Below are 12,915 nucleotides of genomic sequence, written 5' to 3' on the forward strand. Positions count from 1 at the left end.
AGGAGGTGGCAGATGTCAGAGGAGTGTTTGACAGCAGAGCGAGAGTTGAGAGTGGCAATATGAAGAAGGTTGCCAGCCTTATTGTTTCTTTATCTGCTTCTGACACCTGTAATACATTGCAAATATGTAACTCTGTACCCTTGCATGACCAATCTCTGTAAATATGTAACTACGGAACTCTTGAACAATGTATGACTAATTCTGTAAGTACAGTGCCCAGATTCCTTGGGGTTGGGTGAGCTATATAACTTGTTAAATAAATAAATAAACCCTATAAACTTATGGGAGTGGAAGTCCGAGGGCACATATAGAGACTTTGTTTATGTTTTTCTTTTCTAAGTGCTAGTTTATTTTCTCTTATTGCTATTTTTAATGAAGACAACATAATTCTGCAATGTAAGGTCCTGCACATGCTGTAGAATCCTTGTAGCCATAGACGTTTGGCTACCAAATGTTCTGCAGCAAGGGAGCTGTGAAAATTGGTCTCAAGTAACAACTCAGGGTGGTACAAGGCATATTTCTATTTGAATATAGCATAATAATCCTTGTTTATAGTGATAGGTATTCAAATATTATGAAATGTTTAATATACCCACTATCGTTCTAATGTGACTGAACTACAGTAGACTTGAGACACCTTCTTGGATCAGGATATAACATGCTACCGCTTGGTAAATAGCTAAATTTGGAGTGTTCCAAAGTTTAAGCCAATGTAAAATTTGCTTCAGTAGAGCCTCAGTTGCAATGCGTGTCCAGTCCACCTATTGAGGAGTAAGGCATGCCAAATCTTTGTTGAAGAAAATTGTTTGGCATCAGTGTGAATTACTTTGGTTGGTCGTGCTCCCATAGCTCTGCCCTATAGAGACTTAGTGTGCCTATTTTCAACTTGCAGCCTGCAGTGAAGCGTTGTCTGTTACCGTATGTGTAAGCAAATCCTTTTACTGCCCCGTTTTCAATTTTAAAACTGACATGCCCTTTAAACTGGCAAGCCCTTTAATATTTGTCGAGTCAATGATCCTTTGAGGGAGAGGCCTCTCCCTAAGTCATCAAATCGTAGAACATCTTCAAGAAAGAAGTAACCTAAGTAACTTTAATTTCCAGTATCTTTTTCTTCCTCCATATGCAAGACATGACCTTTGTTTGTTCCTGGTTAATTTCCAAGACTTTGTCTCAGCAAATGTAAGAGAATAATGTAACTTGTTTCTTTAGGCCTCCTGGTGTCTTGAAAATGAACACTGTGTTTTCCGTGAAAAACAATATTGAATTGGGTGAGCTATTCATCACAGAGGAGCCTGAGGGGAGGGAGGCAATTTGTCCTGCAGTGCTAAACAAACATTCAAATACATTCAAATAAACAGAGTAATGTGGAGGCCTGAATGCACATCTGCCTTACTCATGTCTCACCATTAAAGAAAGGAGGGTGTGGATTCACTGATCATCCCATCTCAGAGCAGAAGCTACATTATTCCCACATCAAAGTATTAATGCTTGGCAATGTAGCATAAGCAGATTGTGCATTCACAATTTGTGAAGCCTTCTCATGTTTCTTTGCATAGTTTTTTGATCACATTCACATGGAAGTTTAACCACATATTGGTAAGTTAAATTGCCATGATGGTTTAGAAGATAGTTCAGTGTACAAAACATTTGTTGCAGAGATTTATGTTGAGAAGCCAGATTACAGGACCAAAACCGAGCAAGGCAGACACATAGGTTCCTTAAGATATGTGGTTGATAAAGGTTATTGTATTCAACTTTGTAATAGTAACACCTATTGTGCTACAAAACAATGTACATGTACCGGAAAGCGCTAGTTAAAAAAACAAACATGGATCAGTACTGTCCAGATCTAGACCATGATCCGTCCTAAGGAGGGTCACAAAAAAGTCATCCACCACAAACAAGGAAGATTAGTACATCTGTAAACTAATGATTGCGTGTATCCTAACAAAGTCTCTGCATTTGTTTAGCACCTAATGTTTGCATGCAAAATTCTCAGCCAAATATTTGGGAATCAGATTTCCCAACCAATTTACTGTCTTTGATTCACTCTAAATTTAATTCCATATCATGTTAATGCACAAAGTCCTTCGCCAATTATCGTTGAGCAGTATTCTCAATGAATTAACAGCTCCACCAATTATTATAGAACCATATAGTATGCCAAATCTCGTTTCGCATACAATACGGTTGTATAATAATTGGTGGAGCTGTTAATTCGTTGAGAATACTGCTAAAAATAATTGGCTGAGGATCTTGTGCATTAACATTATGTGGAATTAAATTTAGCATGAATCAAAGGCAGACAATTGGTTGGGAAATCTGTTCACCGATATTTGGCTGAGAATTTTGCATACAAACATTACATTCTAATCAAATGCAGATACTTTGTTAGGATAAGCACAATCAATAGGGTACAGATGTACTAATCTTCACTATTTATGATGCAGGGGAAGAGCCTTACTGTACCTTTGACAGCAGCTTTCCAGAGTATATTTACTTTCAACTCACTGATTGAAAGTACCCATGGCACTCTGACTACTTTAGGGTGAGCCCCACATTACTTTCAGTACAGTACAAAGAAGGTCATAATGCACTATTTTGGAGAGAAGATTGGGCAGCCAAATTTGAGAAAATAGATATTCATATGCTACCTTTGCCACCAGAAAATACTTTGATCCTGGACAGATAATATTACCTCACTGTATAGTACTGTGTTGTCTTAAATGGAGAAAGTGCCTTTTCACTTTTGGATGGCACTCTTAACCACATTGCCTAATGTTTCCTTGGTGCAGACCATATACGTGGAACGGTTCACATTTATTGACGTATTTATTTATCTATGTACTTATTTATTTGGTATACTTTATGAGGCACCATCCATGGTCAGAGTCATTTTATAGCACACAAAGAACAATGAGGTTGGCAAAGCAGTCCATGCTTTCTCATGCTCAAGGAACATTCGGAGTAGTAAAGTACAAAAGGACAGGACAGGGAGAAAAGCTTAATTTAGTACAAGTTGCATACAGTACACTAAAGTGCTTAGAACATCAGGAAAGCTTAGTATAGATGTGAAAAAGTACATCATGACAGACTCAGAACACGAGCAATGTATAATAACATGCAAGAGTCAAACAGTGCATCTCAACTGCTTAGAATTTAGTAGGTGTTATAATATGTATCAATTCAAAGGTAGTTATACTGGGTGTGTGGTTGGGATGATAATATAACTCTGCAGTTGATGAGGCCTTTGGATTTCCTGAACAGGAAATTCTTCAGTCATTTACGGAAGTGGCTTGGTTATCTGCTTCTTGAATGCCCACAGGCAAGCTGTTAACGAGGCGAGATACAGCTGCTCCAAGAGTTCTGCTGCTTGTAGAAACAGTGTGGCATTGTTCCAGTAAGCTGTGAATAAGGCAGTGGATTTTAAATTCAATGCTTGCTTTAATGGGGAGCCAATTCAGGGGGAGAAGTGCATGTGTGATGTTGTCCCTAGGTTTGAGGCCCAACATGAGGCTGTTTTATTTTGGATGACTTATATGTGTTGTGTACATTCATGAAAAATCCCAGATTGCTGCAATAGTCCAGGCGTGAAAGAACCAATGCTGTGGTGCCCTGAACTGTTCGAGTCATCTTCAGGAATAAGGGGCTGTGCTTCAGAATATGCAAATCACATAACTTGACTGTGCTTTATTGCTGCATTCAGCCTTACAAAGCATTACCCATAAAATGAATCATTGTGTGCACTAAATATAACAGACGGATTGAACATATATGAACAATAAACTTCTTTACAATTGCCAAAAAGGACATACTGAATTGATAGCATTACAATAAAGGTACTACAACATTACAGACGTTTCATTAAAACATATAATAAATGCAATCACATTTAATTAGGCTTATTTTCCAAAGAATACATGATAACAAATTATTCCAGCTCCTTTAATCATGGCAATCTAAAAGATCAAATGTGGTATAGTGTGGACTAAGAGGTCTTGACTAATATTAACCTTTTTTAAGAGTTATTTTGTCAAAAGTAATCTGTTTATGCAATGCTGCAGGCAGTGCAACAAATGTTATTTTATTTCCACGTCCTTGTAACTTAAGAGTAACGTTATCCTGAGGGTTCTGTACCAAGGAAAAAGAAAAGGAAATAGGCTCTGGTTTCTCGTAGCCTGTACCACATTAGTACCCAGCGGGGTGGATGGGGGGTGGAGCCTCCCAGCCAATGACTAGGTTCAGAACTGGGGTAATTACCACATGTAATCTCCCATTCCGAGCATCCTCACAGCTGTAGGCTGCCATCTTCCCCTGCCGGTGAATAAGGTAATTGCTCAGCTCCCCTCACCCTCCCTCGCTCTTCCCACCTCCCCCTACACAGATTTCCCTTCCCTCACCCCATTTACCTGCTTTTTTGCTCCTCTTCGGAAGCAGACATGATGAGAATACATCTGTCCCCAGTGCTCCACTCCCGATCTGCGACACCCCACCATGAAAACAAAGAATGGACTTCTCACCGTTTCATGGGAAACATTTTTTTTTCTTTTTCCTTTCATATTTGTGTAGTGCCCGCCATGTAAAGAAAGAAGGGACTGTGTGTATGAGACTATATGTTTGTAAACCAAAGAAACCGGAACCCGATTTGATGGGCTATTTCCTTTTGCAGCTCCAGACATTCAATGACTACAGAAGTAATACAACGCAAGTCACGAATATGTTAAAACAATTCAAGAAGGCATTATGGATTCAAAAAAGGACTGGCATCTGTTGGTTTCCTCTCAATGATTTTTATGTATTTAGAGCCAGACCACCATGGGTATATCATAAGTGGGCCAACCTGGCTATGCTGAATGAAAAGACAGTTAGTTACTCCTTCCCCCACCTCTGTGATCGAGTTAGAGTCAATTCCCTGTGCGAGAGTAGAAGTGTGTCATGAAGAAAGAACTTGGGCTTGTATCTTGTATCGGGACCTGTATCATGGAGCCATTTCTAAGACCTTAGATATAACAAGTTGCCCATAAGGTAGACAAGAAATATCACATGCAACATTTTCTTGAACCTTTTTCCTTTTTCAAGAGCTAATAAACTCCACATATTTGTTTTTGCTTTGTGAATCCAAGTGGGAGGTGTCTGTTATAGGTGAATTAACTGAGCTGTTGAGGAGTGACAGCTCTATACGCAGGGCCTCTACTGCAAATTCCACCGATTTGGTGATTACTTTAAGCAAATCTTGGTAAGTGGTTGTGCCTTCCTCGACCGGTAACCTCCCCATCCTGTGCGCTGTGGGGGCATCCAACATGACTTGCGAATGGTTAGAAAATGCCTCCAGTATTTGTCCCACGGTTTCCCCATCTGTTCGACTACCAGAGCCCGGATTTATCCCAGAGACTGAACTGCATTCAATTATAATATTCACAACAAATGCTAGGATGCAAGACTGCTCTCGCTGGTCTTCCGCCAACTTAGTGCAAAGATGAAAAAACGCATCTAGTTTTGCGATAATGGAGTTTAACATCGAAGAGACCGGAACTGTTTGTTGTAGGACCTCATTGATGCTGAGATGCTTAGAACTGTATGTTCCTCCACACTCCCCTCATCGCAGGAGGAGATCTCTGAAGACAAAATGAAATTCTCCAAAACAGGAGTGGCAGAGAGATTAGAACCAATAATGTTTTCATAGTGTGTGCTACCCTTGCCCAGTGAGTTATGCTGCAGATTCAAACAGAGGTTAAGGAGCGATCCATTATTGTCAATCATAGGTGAACCAGTGGTGGTGTTTTTAGCTGATTTTCCAGGTGTATTTTTGCATGGTGCAACATCAATCCCCAGCAAGTTGATTAGTGTGTCACTTACTACTATGGCAGACGTTTTGTTGTTAAAGTCATCCTCAATGGTCATCTGTGGATCATGCATTGTTCCATTTTGTTCTCTTTTGTCTTTCTTGGAGCAGCGAGGTATCATTTAAGCCCGATGGATCTCGCTTTGGGCTACAGACACGTTTCCCTGAACGTGTGCCATTACTACGCAGACTGTATCTTTGTTGTTTTGAGCTTTTCATCATTACTGGCTGGGGAGGGCAACATGCTGCCAATTATACCTGCAACTATACAAGCCAGGGAACGTATATTTCCAGGTATTTCTTTATTCGAAAGCCAGGACAGAAGCTAAGCAGGCCTGAGAAAGCAGGCTCTGCAGTAAAGTTGTGGTACTCAGGCTTAAAAGTCCCCCGGTAAACCGCAGCAAACCACTTCCAACCAATTTCGACACCACCCATGCCAGGTAATGCCCCCAATCTGCTCTGATCATACAAGCTTGGGGAACAGGAACAAAACCCTCTGTTAAAAGTGCCCTTCAATGTGACATTCCAGATCCACATTGTACTGGGGTTGCCTATTCTGTAGCACAAGGCCACCTCCAACTTATCCAGCACCAGCACAGGCCCCCAAAAACGTACAACGCCCCCAGTGGCCCGAAGCAGCTTACACTTGCTGCGGTTCCATGTGTTAGAATCGCAGCAAAAATGGCCATTTACACAAAAACGTTTTGCCGCTGCAATCCATGTAAAGGATGCGGGGGACACCCCTGCAACCCCCAGACACATTATACCAATTAAGGAGAGCGGAGCACACCCCCTGCAACCCCTGCTCCCCTTAAATGGTATAATGGGGTTCACCTTTACTGGGTCAAACCACAGCATTTTTGCCGCAATTTCCTGTAAAGGCAACATTTTTGCCGTAATTCTATTACTGCATACCCTTGCTGCGCTCACTTTACAGCTCAACAAGGAACACAAAAGGGCCAAGAATCTCAATTCAACTTAAGCAAACTTAAACAGGGCCAATAACCAAGTAACCCAGTCACCCGGATGGCGGGAGAACCTGGCGAGAGGACCTGGAACCTGATGCCTGTGGTTAAAATCAGAGCGGGGGCATAAACATTGCCATTATACCACTTTGTTACCTGGGTGGTCATGGTACTTGCTATGCTGTAAAAGCGCTCCTCCACTCCTCGTTTCAGCTCTGCTCAGCTCAACCGCACTCTCCGTTGTCCGTTATCCAAACTGCTGTCAGAAGCTGTGGTAGCTAGACGAAAGAACCTAGCAACGTTTCCACAACCTGTCATGCTGCCCGACAGCTAGTCTTTAGCCACCTCCGACATCTCCATGGAGGGAAGATAAAACAAAGAAGTACCCTGGGAACTCTGATTACTCTCAGACAGCACTTCCCCATTAACAAGGAAACAACTTAGTGCCTTTAATGTCATTTAGGGAATATTGGGAGGCCATTTCAGACCTTCCACTTGACTTCGCTTGGCCACCATGTTTTAAAGATATTGGGGCAATACTCAACCCTTTTTATGTAACCATGGGCTTCTTATGGAGATCCTGGTCCAAGTGTGATTTTAGTGATCTGATGAAACTCCAAGTGGAGTTGCTGTACACATGTTGAGCTTTTTGATTTTACATTTTTTAACACAACACACTGCTCGGATGCAGCTTTTCTCGATGTTGTGTTTAGTGTGACTCTCAACTCTAGCACAAGTGACAGGAGAGACGATGAAAACCACAGACTGTTCGAGGCCTTCCTCCATAGCTCTTAGCACAGAAATTCCTCTACTAATTTCTTATCCGGTGGGATATCCAAAAATGGGGAGATTTGCAACCTCTGCTCCAGGGGGTAAGGTTCCCCTCTCTCAACTAGGGATCCAGGGACTTCTAATATACTTTCAATTGTGTTGTTAAGAACAGTTACACAAGAGAGAGAAGCACCATGATTTAAGTAATTTAAGCATGCTTTCTTTATTGATTTCCATTAGAGTTAATTGATTCTGAATACGCTCCATTTTAAGTGCGGTTTCAAATAGTTTCTCGTGGAAAGGCAAGGAAGTAAATTCTTGCTAGATGCCCACTAATTTGGTTACAATACCTAGAACTGTGTTTAAAAAAAAAAAACATTTTACTTCCTCCTTTTTAGGAATAGACTCTAGAAGTGTTCTGATACTATGCAGCTGTTCAGAATTTCTCCTAACTTCTTCTTTGAGAATATCAAATACCTTTACAAGCAAGGACAGTACAAAATTCACGTTGGCCAATGTATGTGGCCCCAGCTCAGGTCTCAGGGGATTAGAATACTCGGTGGAGCTGGTGAGGCAAGCTGAATCTTTTACACCTAGATCTATTACCCCTATCGGGGTATCAAAGGGTTCTGGTGTGTTCAACAGAGATTCTTGAGAAGGATCGACCTTGGGTTAAAACATACCTACTTATTCCTCTATGCACTCCATTTGGGAAACACTAGAGGCCAAAACAGGAGGATAAATCACAGTTTTACCCCATGTTCATCTGCAAAGGCATGAATCAAATCCTTGCATTCATTAGGATTGCATGGGAAGAATTTGCCAATTTCTTTCTGAATCAATGAGGCGTTCAAGGTGTAATCGATACTCTGCAATCCTTCAGGGAAATCAACCTGGGCATGCGTTATACCGACTGTTTCAGGAATTGGAACAAGACTAGCACTGCATTCCGTGAGGAGATAAAACTCATTACAAAGTGGTTCAGTTTCTGACGGAGGCAAAGAACGCGACAAGTTTGCTGGTGAGGAATCCCTTCATTTTCAATTGCTGTGCAGGTTCATCCTGAATTAACTAAAATGTTTGGCAAGTCATCCACTCACTGTCAAGACTTCCAAGAGCCCCATACATTGCCTTTCAGGGACTTTAGCTGCTGGCACCTCAGGTCCCAAAGCCTGGAACATGTAACACACTGCTTGCACACTGCATGCGCTCTGCATGGGCAATGTGAATTTAGGGCCTGTGCTGACCCAGCATCCAGCACCAGTCCAACAGCCAGTGAAGACAGACCACAGGCAGCCAGAATCCAGGGACAGCAAAGCAGCAAAGACTTTCCGCAGCAGACATGGACCACTATGCTTGTGCACCGATTATCTTATGTTCTTTAACCCATTGTGATAATCAATGCATTTGTCCTCTACCAAATATTGTTGCATGAATATCAATCAGAGAAATTGGTCTATAATAGGCGAGTGATGTCATTAGACCTTTATTGAAAATTGGGATTATTTCTGCAGATTTTAATGAAGGATGTACATTTAGATTAATAGTAATGCTATTAAATAATTGGGTCAAAACTGTACTCCACACATGGTGAGATTAGTGGGAATTTGATCAGAGCCTGGGGCTTTCCCAGTATGTTGCTCCTAAATTGCCAAACGTTCAGTGTGATTGTAAAATCTATGGTGGATCTGTCTCCTGTTCTGGGAGTCAAGGAGAAAAGTGTAAGATTGCTAGGTAGTGTTTGGAAATGCATAGAGAGGAAGAAAGAACATGGTTGAACCATTGAGAGACAGTGATGCAATCAATTATTGAATGTGTTCAGGAATGTAGGAGATAAAGATTGTGTGCAGCAGAAGCATTGACATTTTACATTAACATTTAGAATTAGGAGGTGAGTAGAGTGAGGTCAAATCCTAGCATAGGTGCAAGTGCATAAATATAGTTGGGTTTCGAAAACCCAAGTAAAATTAAATGTGAACAACAATGCCTTGTGAAGAAAAAAACTCATAGAGAGCTGAGCATGTAGCAGAAGTGAGATTGGTCTTGAAAGAAACCAATCATTGTTTGTGCAAGTTAGAACAGAGGTGGAGGAATGCGATGTAAGAGTAACATTATTCCATGATCAGCATGAGATTATGCCAAATTGAATCTTGTTCAAAGGTCACCATGGATTAAGATAGGAGCTGGAAAATTTCAGAAGCTGGCAGATGATATGATGAGAGGTGAAACCATAGGAAGACGGTGGGGACATTTAAAGAAAATGTACAGAGGTGTGTAGATGAATGAAAGTGGTTGGTGGTCGGAGTCGAAGATGACTGACTGCTTTGCTGGGTGTTGAACTTTGCTGAAGGATGCGACCGGGGAGGATTTGAGGTTTGCCTTAAGTGCATTGGTCTGACAGCAACAAGCTGAGGCCTACCTAGTTGCAGGAAAGAAGATTGCTGTCTGTGTGCATGGTGGAAGAAAAAGCACAAGGGCAAGATGGCCCATTTAAAATACAGAGAGGCAAGAAATGATTTGGATAGTGAGCATACACAAGAAATAAATAGATAAAAAAAACCTTTGCAGAATAATTGGCAAGGTGTCAGATTTGATGCAAAGAAGCATTTCATTCACCTTTGCAGTATTGAAAGGTTAATTAAGAAAATTGGATCTAAATTTTGAGTGGGAGATTTCCCATTTATCTCAGAGGGGTAGAGTTTAACAAGCCACCCAATGATAAATGAGAAAGGGAGGGTCTCAGAAAGTAAGAAAACAAATGTCGTTGATTTATTGTTGCAATAACCAATAAATGGAGAAATCTAACACATTGTATATGTTTTGAATGCAATGCCAAAGAAAATGTTGATTTGAATGTGTACCTTAAAATAGCTGTTTCATGTGCGTTGGTGTCGGTGCACAAGTTATGTAGCAAAACTGATTGATTCAACCTGATGAGATTGCTTATATAAAGTCCATAATTGTGAAAGGGTGTAGCAGTCTTCACTTACATCTAGAAGTGAATAAATTGAGGTACAAAACATTACAGTACTAAGACCCATCGTGCATAGCTGAAGGTCCTAAATAAAAACAATTTGATTAGCAAAGTGGAAGAAATAAGCATCTTCTTCCAACAGACACGAATCACTTTGATTATATGCAGGTGTTTTCCGGAAGCTTCTCTCACAACCTGAGGCAGCTGTATTCGCAAGTGCATTACATTAAAATATTTGAAACGTTCGCTTTTTTATGTGATCTCATTTTTATAGGTATATCTAATTTCCTTCAATTTAAATTCTTTCCCAGGCATGGCAATGTTTAGTACCTCCTGGAGGCCCATCATTAATGTATGCCTATCTTTGACAACAATCCTTTCTGCAAATTTAATTTTGGCTTAGGGTTATGTGAGGACATTTTCACATTTCTTTGGAGCACATCTCAGAGATGTCGTTTGCTAATAGCATGTACAACTCAATTTTTACCCTTTCCCTTCTTGGAGAGCTTAACATTTTCTCTATGTCAGACAGAACAATTGTACAATGGAGATTATTTTGGATTTATACATTTCAAGATATATGCTGCTCTCTGGTCTCTGGGTCAAGAGTGTCTACTCAGCAGAATCAATATCCAAAGAGATGGTTTCCAAAGCATCTTCCAAATTTAGTAGGGCTATTAGGCCAGTGTGGTCATTTTGAATTCAATCCATGCCTTGACAGTTACTTACCCTGTTCAAATAATGCAGATTGACAAAAATGTAATTGATTAGGAAAGACATTGTCCTCGCAAGAAAGGTTAGTGTGGCAGGGTTGTCCATGTAATTTCTGTCACTTAATGATTGTAAGACATCAGCCTAATTCCATTCATGTCTGTTTCTGCCACATCGGTTACCATTTTGGGGATCCCCCATGGCTCTTTGTCTAAATGATAGCCTTCCCAGCCATCAGGGGAGAATACATTTTTGCATTGAAATCATCCAATAGTAAAATGCACACAGGCTTTCCCAGTTCGTGTCTCATTGATTCCAGTGTTATTCAAGAGGGAAAAAAACACTCCATCATATTCATACGAATATTCCCAGCTACTCTGGGCCTTGCTGGAGAAATAAAAAATGTCAATAATTATTAGGTCAATCACGTAAGATTGTTTGCCATGTGTACATAAAATTAAATCAATCTTCACCCTCCAATTTAGATATTAAAGATGCAACATTCCAGGATATGTAATCTACCTCACCTTTTTCATGTCTTAATATTGAGGTTTCTAATCCAAAGATAAGCAAGTTAATATGAAACACTGACACAGGTTTGCAATGGTCATCACTACCTTTGGTATGATCGTACCTGATTTTACTGATGAAAATGCTTTAGATATATTGCAAATTATTGCCCATTTACATTTAGCATGGTCGCCCATCTCTCTCTCTTGTTTCCCACATAATACGCTGAACTGCATAATTTCGGTTCTTCAAGTCAATTGTCACTCAGAAATGACAAAATTGAAGTGAGGTGATTGTTGGATGTTAGAAATTAAGATGTTTCAATGTTCATGCTTTCAGGCTTAGACACCAAAAGAAGCAACACATGGCTTGGAAAACATTCCCCGGGGTGGTGTGCTTGCATACATTAAATTCACCAAAAAGTTCATTGCAATTTATTTTTTTAAAACGCATAGTGTTTACCAATACTGATGAGCTTCAGTGACTTTGCTTAAAATCTGCTAGATTAAAGCAAAGGGGAGCAAGAGTTACAACTGTATAATCCCCTGAAATATATTTAGGAGAAACAAAAGACCAACCCACCCTACTTATCATCCTAATATCACTGCATCTCACAGGTGTGTCACTTAATTGCTTGTTAACCCAAAATAGGGTTTTATTCATAGGGGAATCTTTTTGCTCAACTGATGTATCATAGAGACACAGAACTCCTATTAAACCCACAACTGATGGTGCAGTGGCAGAGGGTGAATTTAGTCTGGAGGTATTGTTTAACAATGGGGGTATATGACTTATAAGATGTGTGTTGTTTGCATTCTGGGTGTGTGTGATTACATTTTCTGGTGCAATGTTGTTGATTGGCGACAGCAAGCTAAGTTGTGATTTGTTCTTTACTGCTGATTCTGTGGAAGTCTAGTAAAAAAAAAAGGTAAATGTTTTCTGTTCCTTGTTTTTTTCTTTTTAGAATATAAAATGCGATTTCTGAATATCAGGAATAAAGGACAAACTATTTTCCATGTTGGCAGCATGGATTTTGGTCGAGGCAACAGAGTTGTGATAAGAACCAAGGAAGGGAAACCAAGTGAGAGGGTGAACCGCAGGAATGGAGTTTCCAAAATAGATTATCTTTTTTTTTTGACAGG

The sequence above is a fragment of the Ambystoma mexicanum genome, chromosome 10 (genome assembly GCF_040938575.1).
Source record: "Ambystoma mexicanum isolate Mex_15411 chromosome 10, UKY_AmexF1_1, whole genome shotgun sequence".
Taxonomy (NCBI): Eukaryota; Metazoa; Chordata; class Amphibia; order Caudata; family Ambystomatidae; genus Ambystoma; species Ambystoma mexicanum.